At 44.8% G+C, this 12757-nt stretch overlaps 1 protein-coding gene across 6 annotated transcripts in view; it reads left to right on the top strand.

Annotated features, from left to right (window-relative positions):
* The window catches only part of PLCB4 (phospholipase C beta 4), a 400742-nt gene that overhangs the window by 48906 nt on the left and 339079 nt on the right, over positions 1–12757 (top strand). For all 6 annotated transcript variants that reach the window (XM_069768811.1, XM_069768812.1, XM_069768808.1 and 3 more), the window contains exon 2: positions 4162–4219. The gene's annotated coding sequence lies outside the window, so the exon portion shown is untranslated. The remainder of the gene's footprint in view (positions 1–4161; positions 4220–12757) is intronic.

Here is a 12757-nt window from a genome sequence, read left to right as displayed (position 1 = left end):
ATTTCATAAATGTACTGTACTATTCACTGAATACTTATTACACAAAGGGCATTTTCATTCAAGGTCTGTTTTTCTAACATTGTTTATTTAATGAGCGCATATTTCATTTTCTTGTTTTACTTTTGTTCTGCTTTCATTACTTTTTATGCATACCTCCGAGCCTCATACTGTAAAATGGTCTTCAATTTACAATGTGAAAAGCCAAATACGGAATGATGTTTTCACTTCAATAAACTGAGAATATCTCCTTGAAAAGTCGTGTTCTCAAACATCACATCCAATTTACCTCTTCGTAAATAAATTAAGTAGAACAGGAACCTGTGATTGATGCTCCTCTGCAAATTTTTCCTTTGTGTTTGATTCATTTTTTTAATCTGTTTTTTTAGCTTTCCGAAAAGATATTTCTGAAAAATACTATTATCACCTTATTAACTTACAGTATTAATCAGTAATAATAATATGATATATTTTTCTGATTAGAATTATTGGAAAAATATTTTTGTACAATGTTTTATTGGATTAAAAAACAAAAAAAGCCGGTGGGGGGTTGTAGTTCATTGACTATCCCTAATTTACGAGAACACAAATGTTTGATATACAAAGCAAACAACGCTCACGGATCTCTGAGTAATTGCTGTGTAAATATGCCGCCTCTTGCTTTTTTTTTCTGGTTACCTCTTCTGTCTTTCTATGTAGCTGTGTAATATAGAGTTTTACTGTACTTAACCGATTAAACAATCGATTAACCGCAATAACTTTAAAGGGAACCTGTCACCCCGAAAATCGCGGGTGAGGTAATCCCACCGGCATCAGGGGCTTATCTGCAGCATTCTGTAATGCTGTAGATAAGCCCCCGATGTTACCTGAAAAAGGAGAAAAAGACGTTATATTATACTCACCCAGGGGCGGTCCCGCTGCTGGTCAGGTCGGATGGGCGTCTCCGGTCTGCTGCGGCGCCTCCCATCTTCATTACAAGACGTCCTCTTCTGATCTTCAGCCACGGCTCCGGCGCAGGCGTACTTTGCTCTGCCCTCTTGAGGGCAGAGGATAGTACTGCAGTGCGCAGGCGCCGGAAGGGTCAGAGGCCCGGCGCCTGCGCACTGCAGTACTTTGTCTGCCCTCAACAGGGCAGAGCAAAGTACGCCTGTGCCGGAGCCGTGGCTGAAGATCAGAAGAGGACATCATGGAAAGAAGATAGGAGGCGCCGGAGCGGACCGGAGACGCCCATCCGACCTGACCAGCAGCGGGACCGCCCCTGGGTGAGTATAATATAACGTCTTTTTCTCCTTTTTCAGGTAACATCGGGGGCTTATCTACAGCATTACAGAATGCTGCAGATAAGCCCCTGATGCCGGTGGGCTTACCTCACCCGCGATTTTCGGGGTGACAGGTTCCCTTTAAGCACTTTTACTTCATATTTTTCAGATCTGCTATGTTCACATTTGCGTTGTGTGGTGATACGTCGGCGACGCAACGCACAACACATGCAAAAACGCATGCAAAACGCAGCTTTTTGTGACGCATGCGTTAATTTTTGCATGATTTTTGGCGCAGAAAAAACTGCATCATGCAGCGTCCTCTGCGCCCTGACGCTTGCGCCAAAATGACGCAAGCGTCACAAACCGCAAGACAACGCATGTCCATGCGCCCCCCCATGTTAAATATAGGGGCGCATGACGCATGCATCGCCACGGCTGTGACCGACGCAGCACCGCACAACGCTAATGTGAACGTAGCCACATATGTCAAGTCTCTATTTCCAGTTATTTCAGTGGTCATCCTTTAGCACATTGTTTTCAATTTAAAGATTTCGCTTGGACTTAATGGGGATGTCCAGTCTTAAACTACAAGTCTACGGTTACTTTATGTGACTGCAGACTTGTGAAGCCTCACATGGCGCGCACTGCACACTGTCAGATTTCTCCGGTGCAGGCATTGTGGGAGAGGAAAGGGCGTGACCATAAGCATGCGATTTGCATACATGCGGTCACTTGCTGACTAGACTGTATCTGGCCTCGTTCAGTGCAAATCTATTGAGTAAGGCTGGACATGTCTAGTTGGAATGTGGCTTGAAGTATGCAGATCGCATGTCCTCTCACTTCTGGCACTGGAAAATCCTGACAGTGTACGGTGTGCACACTGTTAGGTTTCACAAGTGCAGAGTCACATCGAGTGACTGCAGACTTGTAGTTTAAGACTGGACATGAACTTTAAATGGGGTATTCGATCTCATTATTATCAGATCTGTGGTGACCCAACACCCCCACTTAACAGTTGTGTTCAGCTCCAGTGGCATCTGGATGTAAACTGTGAACAATACCTAGTGAACAGAGTTGGAGGTGAAAACAGCTGATTGGTGGGGGTGCCGGGTGTTGGACCCTTACCATACCGATATTGATGCTCTATAATGTGGTAAGGTCATTAATATCCATCAACAATGTAGTGATACACCTTAGGGTGCCGAATGTTTGACCAACAGCAATTCCTCCTGACGACTCCATACATATGCGCTTCTTGGCATGGTCGATCTTGTCGATCGTGTGTTCTTATTGGGGAGAAAGGAATAAACCTATGAGAACATTTCTCGTGATGATCTGTCTCCCATGAGTATAAAAGCATCTAGCATATTGAAATCCATCAAATCTTTTTTTGTCCCAAATCTATTTTTGTCCCAATACCAGTTGTAGAAGAAAAGTCAGAACAGCCAATAATGCACATTAGATGATTGACCATTCCCAATGAAATTGTGGTGTCCGGTAAACATCCCATTAATGTATACCGGCATATTTGAGCATTGATGGCTTAATATACCGGGCTATGGCGCCCTATTATGCCTTTTGAAGATATGAGATATGGAAGTAACAGCAAACAGTTTCTAATATTCTGGTGAACTTCGCCCATCTATACATTGTGTGATTGGTTATTAATGTGAATGCAACTTCACTGCAGGAAACATATCTGGCCAGAAAAGCAGGACAATCACCAGGCCGGCTTCTGTTTGAAATGGCTAGTCTCGCGGGGACCTCAGTGATGGACCAAGAGCTTGTTCTAATAGATTACAAGAGGTCTTGTGTGCACTACACAGTTCTTGAATTGCAAGAAGTTGTCTGAAGCCCCCAACCATTTTCTGACGATCATTCTGCCGGCAGTTTCTCGCCGGCCCTTGAGTGAAAGAGCCGCTGCCAGACTTCTCTTGCTTTCCTCAGTGAGAACATAAGGGTCGGCAGCGCAAAATCATCTGTCCCCATACATATTAGACTGTCGGATGAACCCGTCGATATCGGTAGTTAATCTGATGTTTATGGGGTCTTTAGGTTTCCAACAATGGCCACCAAGACAAAAAATTTAATGATTGTGTATATTTACAGATGGAAATTTACAAATCACTTACAGGTTATTGGTTCAAATGAGAAATGTGTTGACTTTTGATTGTTGGGGGAAAAAATTATGATGACAGCTGTGGAAATTGTGAAATGACTGCAGTCTCCTTCTAATGTATTCCGCATCAATACCTTCTGCTGTTCGGCACCTTAATGAAGTGAGGACAATTACTGTTACTGTGCTACTAATAATGTCATTCACTTAGGCTACTTTCACACTAGCGTTTTTTTTAATACGTCGCAATGCGTCGTTTAGGGGAAAAAACGCATCCTGCAAAGTTGTTTGCAGGATGCGTTTTCGCCCCATAGAGTAACATTACCGACGCATTGCGACTTATTGACACACGTCGCAACCGTCGTGCGACGGTTGCGCCGTGTTGTGGCGGACCGCCGGGAGCAAAAAACGTTGAACTCCGCCCCCACCTCCCCGCACCTCACAATGGGGCAGCAGATGCGCTGGAGAAATGCATCCGCTGCACCCGTTGTGCGGCGCATCAAACGCTAGCGTCGGAATCTCGGCCCAACTCAATGCGACGGGCCGAATCCGACGCTAGTGTGAAACTAGCCTTAGTCTTCACAGAAGAGTCGGGATCATCCTTTATGCCTTCATTGTATGGACAGGACTCGTGTTTGCTCCGGCAGGAGCCTCCCGTGTGGCCAGGAGCCCTGTGGGTGGCTTTACCATGATAACCAGAGAGGATATCTATCCCGCCGCTGTGTGATATCGGTGCATGGACCAGCTTTATCATGTCCACTCAGACATCATGTTTCTGTCTTTTAGGAAACTATGGATTTTCTACCATGAACGTTCTGCAACATTAGTTCCCTGTGTCATCAAGGTAAGAGAAGCTATCGCCATGATCTATATAAATGTTGTATTAGATTGTGGCATTTTATGTCTTAGCTTGGGAGGATCAAGTCTTTTTCTGTTCTTTCTAACGCTCAAATCCTTTCCCGATGTTTCATTTATACACACATCCGTGGCACTCATGCTTTGAGATCCAAGAGAAATCTAAGACTGTCACATCAATGTGTCCTAATACCGTCCTTCTCACCACTGTCATTATCAGTAGGAGATGCCATCAGCATATGATTATTAGAGAGATTTCTCTAGTGCAATGCCAATTCTGATTGTCCTTTTGTAAGAACTGCAATGTAGCTCCATTCACTTAAAGGGATTGTCTGATCCAAATCAATAAGTCTGCAGTCACTCTGTGTGACTACGTCTTATGAGTCCCCCCCAGCTGTGGTGATTCGCCGGATTCCGACCCAGGATCGGAGGGTATGTATGAGTTATGCGTACCCCGGCCAGTGAGTGCGGACTCGCTCCCCATACACTTGCATTGAGCCGAAGCCACACCTCGTCTATTGACACTGCCAGCCAGTGGGCATCCAACTGTATGGAGAGGGAGGCTGCACCCACTAGCCGGGTGGGAAATCAGTGAATCCCTGCAGTGCAGAGTGCGTGTGCTGGGGGGATTGATAAGTCTACAGTCACACAGAGTGACTGCAGACTTATTGATTTGGACCAGATAACCCCTTTAAGTATCAATTGTACAAATTCTATTACTGTATATTATATAGTGCATTAATATATGTATGTATGTATGTATGTATATATATATATATATATATATATATATATATATATATATATATATACATATATATATATATATAATAATCAGGCAGGACAATTCCTTTAAAGGGAATCTGTTGCGAGGTTTTTTCTACTTCATCTGAGAGAAGCATGATATACAGAGAGAGACTTTGATTCCACTTACTGGGGGCAGCAATTGTGATACAATCAGAGTTTTTAGCTGTAGCAATGCAGCAGAGCTCAGAAAGCTGCTAATCAGTGGTGGGGGCGTGATCAGACAAGGATGCACAGGACACCTAGTTCAGCAGTGATAATTGATGTTAATAAAACACTTATTGTAGTGAAACAGCACACAGCCTAATAAGTGACACATCCCTGAAGTCAGTGTCTCAGCCCCTACCTCATGCTGCCCTCAGATTACTGCTGACAGATTCCGTTTAACTTTGTTGTACCTTCTTGCTTGCTCTTAGGTTGCGATCCTTTTCTTCATCTTTGTTTTTCTTGGGTAGAAGTATTGGTGCTCAGGTAGCATCTTGTCAGAATAATATTGAAAACACAATGGAATGTCTGACGCTAGGATGATGGCATATAGTAAAGAACTTAACCACATTCAGTATGTGTTCTCTGATTGTCTATTATGTTGTATTTTTTATATTATTTGTGGCATTTCAACCATAGGGTTCACTTTGACATGAAATTTGGCACCATATCTATTGGGGAGCTAGACGTCTTAGCATGCCTGACTGCATTTTATGCTACAAGTCCTGTAGTGATGGCTCTATTTTTGCATTCTGTTTTTTTTTTTTTTTTTTTGTTGGCTCGCTCTACGTACAGTCTTAAAGTGAATCTGTCAGCAGGATTTTACACCACAAATTATTTCTACGCACATGTAGCTCTTTGAAAGACAAGTGCACAATACCTTTCCATTGCCAATCTGTTCCTCCATTACCGTGAAATCAGTGTTTGAATTGACATGCAAATGAGGCTGAAGAACTATTTGTAGATCTGAAGCCTCTGTCACTCCAGCTCTATTCCCTCCCCTCCAGCGCTGCTGCTTGACTGACAGCTATTTTGCCTGAAGTCACACAGCATAAAGGATGAAAAGTCAATCAGGAGGAGACAGGGCTGGGTGGGGAATAGAGCTGGAGTGACAGAGGCTTCAGATCTACCATAGCCCTTCAGCCTCATTTGCATATCAATTCAATCTGATTTCTCAGTAACGGAGGATCGGACTGACCATGTAAAGGTGTTGCTGGGCTTGTATTTGAAAGAGCTACATGTGCATATAAATAATTTGGGGGTGAAATCCTGCTGACAGATTCCCTTTAACATCATCAACGACAAGACGGTTCCATGGCATTCTGAAGATGATTGGCAACATGTCGCACATGTAGATATTGTGATCCTGCCTCCTTTGGACTAGTTTACCTGGTAAAGCAGAGCTCTGACAGTGAAATAATTACCGTATGTGACAGAAGATACAACCAGGCGATTTGTCAGGATAACTAGCTATTTTGACAATGGATTTAAAATTAGTAGCAGAAAAATGTCAAAACTTGATTTTCAGGTTTCGGCGTCAGATATTTCACCTTATTTACTTCCTTTTAAGTTTTCACTTCAATCGGAAATTCCTTGTTTTTGTTCAACCATTGTGCCGCCAGCGGCAATGCGAAAGAATTTCTTGCATGACGTTTCGGTATCCTAATAACAGGCTGCGATGAAGCAAAGCCGTGTGACCACCAATACCACGGTCAGAGAGCTCCTCTAACGCGTCTTCATCGAGCTTTCCACGGCCGAGTATTTGCTGTACAAACTGCTAGTGTCAATGGTGGGAGGTGTCATTTTAGTACTGGGTCAGGGTCGATTAGCACCAGGAATGTTTTTATAGGGTCTGGAGACAAAGCAGACGTTATCTATGACAAGCTGGGTAAATATTACAATTCTTGTGCTATAAATGTCTGTAAAATGATAGTGACTATATGTAGCATACATTAGTGATATAACAAAAACAAATCAATGTGGGTAAAATGAGAATTGCTTTGAGGTTTAGGGGATTATGAGAATTGCTTTTTTTGCTTTTTTTTTTTTCCAGAAATAGTGCCCTATTTGATAGTAGGCTGTGCCTGGTATTGCAGTTTAGACTTTTTTTTTCTTGGATAAAAAGACCTTTTATTATGCTGACATACAGTGCTGTCCGGTCTGATGGACGTCTCCAGTCTTGATCCTCTCTTTTTGCGATCTCCTTCCCTACTTCGTCTGGATGACGTGTCCTACATCATCCACGCAGTGTCCCATGTCACGCTCCTGTGCGGTTGCACTTTGGCATGGCAGAGAAAAGCACTATAGTGTGCTTGTTCCGGGAAAGGCCGAAGAAAGGCGATGCCCCATAGGTAAAGCTGGCGCATGCGCACTACTGTGCTTTGCTCGTCCCTCGGTAGAGCAAAGAGAAATGCATCTGTGAAGGAGCGCGATGGGGACACTATGTGGATGACGTAGGACACCTCATCCACATGAAGCAAAGATGGAGGACAGCAGTTGTAAGAAGAGAGAAGGCCGGATAAAGGCAGAGACAACCATTGGACCGGACCACCCCGTCTGGGAGTACAATAAAATCTATTTTTTGCGCCTTGCAGAGGGGGTTGGGGACATATACAGTGGGACAAAAAAGTATTTAGTCAGTCAGCAATAGTGCAAGTTCCACCACTTAAAAAGATGAGAGGCGTCTGTAATTTACATCATAGGTAGACCTCAACTATGGGAGACAAACTGAGAAAAAAAATCCAGAAAATCACATTGTCTGTTTTTTTAACATTTTTTTTGCATATTATGGTGGAAAATAAGTATTTGGTCAGAAACAAAATTTCATCTCAATACTTTGTAATATATCCTTTGTTGGCAATGACAGAGGTCAAACGTTTTCTGTAAGTCTTCACAAGGTTGCCACACACTGTTGTTGGTACGTTGGCCCATTCCTCCATGCAGATGTCCTCTAGAGCAGTGATGTTTTTGGCTTTTCGCTTGGCAACACGAACTTTCAACTCCCTCCAAAGGTTTTCTATAGGGTTGAGATCTGGAGACTAGCTAGGCCACTCCAGGACCTTGAAATGCTTCTTACGAAGCCACTCCTTCGTTGCCCTGGCGGTGTGCTTTGGATCATTGTCATGTTGAAAGACCCAGCCACGTTTCATCTTCAATGCCCTTGCTGATGGAAGGAGGTTTGCACTCAAAATCTCACGATACATGGCCCCATTCATTCTTTCATGTACCCGGATCAGTTGTCCTGGCCCCTTTGCAGAGAAACATCCCCAAAGCATGATGTTTCCACCACCATGCTTTACAGTAGGTATGGTGTTTGATGGATGCAACTCAGTATTCTTTTTCCTCCAAACACGACAAGTTGTGTTTCTACCAAACAGTTCCAGTTTGGTTTCATCAGACCATAGGACATTCTCCCAAAAGTCCTCTGGATCATCCAAATGCTCTCTAGCAAACTTCAGACGGGCCCGGACATGTACTGGCTTAAGCAGTGGGACACGTCTGGCACTGCAGGATCTGAGTCCATGGTGGCGTAGTGTGTTACTTATGGTAGGCCTTGTTACATTGGTCCCAGCTCTCTGCAGTTCATTCACTAGGTCCCCCTGCGTGGTTCTGGGATTTTTGCTCACCGTTCTTGTGATCATTCTGACCCCACGGGGTGGGATTTTGCGTGGAGCCCCAGATCGAGGGAGATTATCAGTGGTCTTGTATGTCTTCCATTTTCTAATTATTGCTCCCACTGTTGATTTCTTCACTCCAAGCTGGTTGGCTATTGCAGATTCAGTCTTCCCAGCCTGGTGCAGGGCTACAATTTTGTTTCTGGTGTCCTTTGACAGCTCTTTGGTCTTCACCATAGTGGAGTTTGGAGTCAGACTGTTTGAGGGTGTGCACAGGTGTCTTTTTATACTGATAACAAGTTTAAACAGGTGCCATTACTACAGGTAATGAGTGGAGGAAAGAGGAGACTCTAAAAGAAGAAGTTACAGGTCTGTGAGAGCCAGAAATCTTGATTGTTTGTTTCTGACCAAATACTTATTTTCCACCATAATATGCAAATAAAATGTTAAAAAAACAGACAATGTGATTTTCTGGATTTTTTTTTCTCAGTTTGTCTCCCATAGTTGAGGTCTACCTATGATGTAAATTACAGACGCCTCTCATCTTTTTAAGTGGTGGAACTTGCACTATTGCTGACTGACTAAATACTTTTTTGCCCCACTGTATATAGAATTCTGGAATGCTGTAAAAGAGGGCTGACAGGTGACAGGTTCCATGTGATCTTCACCGTGTGAATCATAAAAGAGAAAAGCAATGCAAGAATTGCTGTTTTTGCTTGAAGGATTGTGATAGATTTAGTAATAAATCTTTACAATCTTTACACAGCTAGTTACATGAAGTAATTCCCGGCAGATGTCAAAGATCTACAAACAATTCAGATTATTTTTTTGTAATCTTGGTGTAATAAAATCTAATCCCACACTAAGACGCATATGATTATGTCTGTACGTGTGCAGTCAGTAATACCGGGAGACATTACAGACCAATCGACAGGTTCATTGTAAACATTTAAACGGTTTTACTTGATTGAACCCCTTAGCGACCGCCGATACGCCTTTTAACGGCGGCCGCTAAGGGTACTTAAACCACAGCGCCGTTAATTAACGGCGCTGTGGAAAAAGTGTATAGCGCCCCCCACAGGCCGATTTTCTCCGGGGTCTCGGCTGCCGAGGGTAGCCGAGACCCCAGAGAACATGATTCGGGGGGTTTTTAACCCTCCCCGCATTTGCGATCGCCGGTAATTAACCGTTTACCGGCGATCGCAAAAAAAAAAAAAAGCGATCTCTTTTTAATTTCTCTGTCCTCCGATGTGATCGCACATCGGAGGACAGAGAAAAGGGGTCCCAGGTGGCCCCCCAATACTCACCTAGCTCCCCCGATGCTCCTCGTGTCTCCCGGTGGGCACCGCCATCTTCAAAATGGCGGGCGCATGCGCAGTGCGCCCGCCGGCCGGCACCGGGAGAATCTTTGGGGTCTCGGCTGCCTGGGGTAGCCGAGACCCCAAAGAGCATGATCGGGGGTCGGTTTTAGCGACCCCTGTTTTGCGATCGCCGGTAATTAACTGTTTACCGGCGACCGCAAAAAAAAAAAAAAAAGTAAAGTGTAATTCTCTGTCCTCTGATGTGATCGCACATCAGAGGGCAGAGAAATAGGGGGATTCGGGGACCCTAGCATACTCACCTAGGTCCCTGGATCCTCTTGCTGCTCCTCCTGGCCGCCGGCAGAAGAACATGGCGGACGCATGCCCAGTGCGCCCGCCATCTGTCTCCATCTGCCGGCCGGCAGGAGAACAGCGGTTAGGGCTAAAATTAGGGTTAGGAGTAGGGTTAGGGGTAGGGTTAGGGGTAGGGTTAGGGGTAGGGTAGGGTTAGGGGTAGGGTTAGGGGTAGGGTTAGGGGTAGGGTTAGGGTTAGGGGTAGGGTAGGGTTAGGGTTAGGGCTAGGGTTAGGTTAGGGGTAGGGTTAGGGGTAGGGGTAGGGTTAGGGTTAGGGTTAGGTTAGGGGTAGGGTTACGGCTAGGGTTAGGTTAGGGGTAGGGTTAGGTTAGGGGTAGGGTTACGGCTAGGGTTAGGTTAGGGGTAGGGTTAGGTTAGGGGTAGGGTTGGGGCTAAATTTAGGGTTAGGGTTGGGGCTAAATTTAGGGTTAGGGTTGGGGCTAAATTTAGGGTTAGGCTTCTTTCACACTTACGTCGGTACGGGGCCGTCGCAATGCGTCGGCCCGACATACCGACGCACGTTGTGAAAATTGTGCACAACGTGGGCAGCAGCTGTAGTTTTTCAACGCATCCGCTGCCCAATCTATGTCCTGGGGAGGAGGGGGCGGAGTTACGGCCACGCATGCGCGGTCAGAAATGGCGGATGCGACGTACAAAAAAACGTTTCATTGAACGTTTTTTTGTGCCGACGCTCCGCCAAAACACAACTGATCCAGTGCACGACGGACGCGACGTGTGGCCATCCGTCACGATCCGTCGGCAATACTATGGGCAAAAAACGCATCCTGCGGGCACATTTGCAGGATCCGTTTCTTGTCCAAAACGACGGATTGCGACGGAATGCCAAACAACGCAAGTGTGAAAGTAGCCTTAGGGCTAGGGTTAGGGTTGGGGCTAAAGTTAGGGCTAGGGTTGGGGCTAAAGTTAGGGTTAGAGCTGGGATTAGGTTTAGGGTTTGGATTAGGGTTGGTATTAGGGTTAGGGTTGGCATTAGGGTTACGCTTGGGATTAGGGTTGGGTTTGGGATTAGGGTTAAGGTTAGGGTTGTGATTAGGGGTGTATTGGGATTAGGGTTAGGTTTGAGGTTAGGGTTGAGATTAGGATTAGGGGTGTGTTGGATTTAGGGTTTTGATTAGGGTTATGGTTAGGGTTGACATTAGGGTTGTTTTGGGGTAAGGGTTGTGATTATGGTTAGGGTTAGTGATTAGGATTATGGATCAGGTTGGGATTAGGGTTAGGGGTTGGAGCTAGAATTGGGGGGTTTCCACTGTTTAGGTACATCAGGGGGTCTCCAAACACGACAGCCAATTTTGCGCTCAAAAAGTCAAATGGTGCTCCCTCCCTTCTGAGCTCTGCCGTGCACCCAAACAGTGGGTTACCCCCACATATGGGGCATCAGCGTACTCGGGATAAATTGGACAACAACTTCTGGGGTCCAATTTCTCTTGTTACCCTTGTGAAAATAAAAACTTGGGGGCTACAAAATCTTTTTTGTGAAAAAAAAAAATATTTTTTATTTTCACGACTCTGCATTCTAAACTTCTGTGAAGCACTTGGGCATTCAAAGTTCTCACCACACATCTAGATAAGTTCCTTGGGGGGTCTAGTTTCCAAAATGGGGTCACTTGTGGGGGGTTACTACAGTTTAGGTATATCAGGGGCTCTGCAATCGCAACATAATGCCCACAGACCATTCTATCAAAGTCTGCATTCCAAAAAGGCGCTCCTTCCCTTCCGAGCTCTGCCGTGCGCCCAAACAGTGGTTTACCCCCACATATGGCACATCAGCGTACTCGGGATAAATTGGACAACAACTTTTGGGGTCCAATTTCTCTTGTTACCCTTGTAAAAATAAAAACTTGGGGGCTACAATATCTTTTTTGTGGAAAAAAAAAATATTTTTTATTTTCACGGCTCTGCATTATAAACTTCTGTGAAGCACTTGGGCATTCAAGGTTCTCACCACACATCTAGATAAGTTCCATGGGGGGTCTAGTTTCCAAAATGGGGTCACTTGTGGGGGATTTCTACTGTTTAGGCACATCAGGGGCTCTCCAAACGCGACATGGCGTCCGATCTCAATTCCAGCCAATTCTACATTGAAAAAGTAAAACGGCACTCCTTCTCTTCCAAGCTCTGCGGTGCGCCCTAACAGTGGTTTACCCCCACATATTGGGTATCAGCGTACTCAGGAGAAATTGCACAACAACTTTTGTGGTCTAATTTCTCCTGTTACCCTTGTGAAAATAAAAATTTGTGGGCAAAAAGATCGTTTTTGTAGAAAAAATGCGATTTTTTTTTTTTTTTTTTTTTTTTTTTTCACGGCTCTACGTTATAAACTTCTGTGAAGCACATGGGGGTTCAAAGTGCTCGCCACACATCTAGATAAGTTCCTTAAGGGGTCTAGTTTCCAAAATGGTGTCACTTGTGGGGGGTTTCCACTGTTTAGGCACATCAGGGGCTCTCCAA

The sequence above is a fragment of the Ranitomeya imitator genome, chromosome 5 (genome assembly GCF_032444005.1).
Source record: "Ranitomeya imitator isolate aRanImi1 chromosome 5, aRanImi1.pri, whole genome shotgun sequence".
In the NCBI taxonomy this organism is placed as follows: domain Eukaryota; kingdom Metazoa; phylum Chordata; class Amphibia; order Anura; family Dendrobatidae; genus Ranitomeya; species Ranitomeya imitator.
This window is presented reverse-complemented; position numbering and strand designations above follow the sequence as displayed.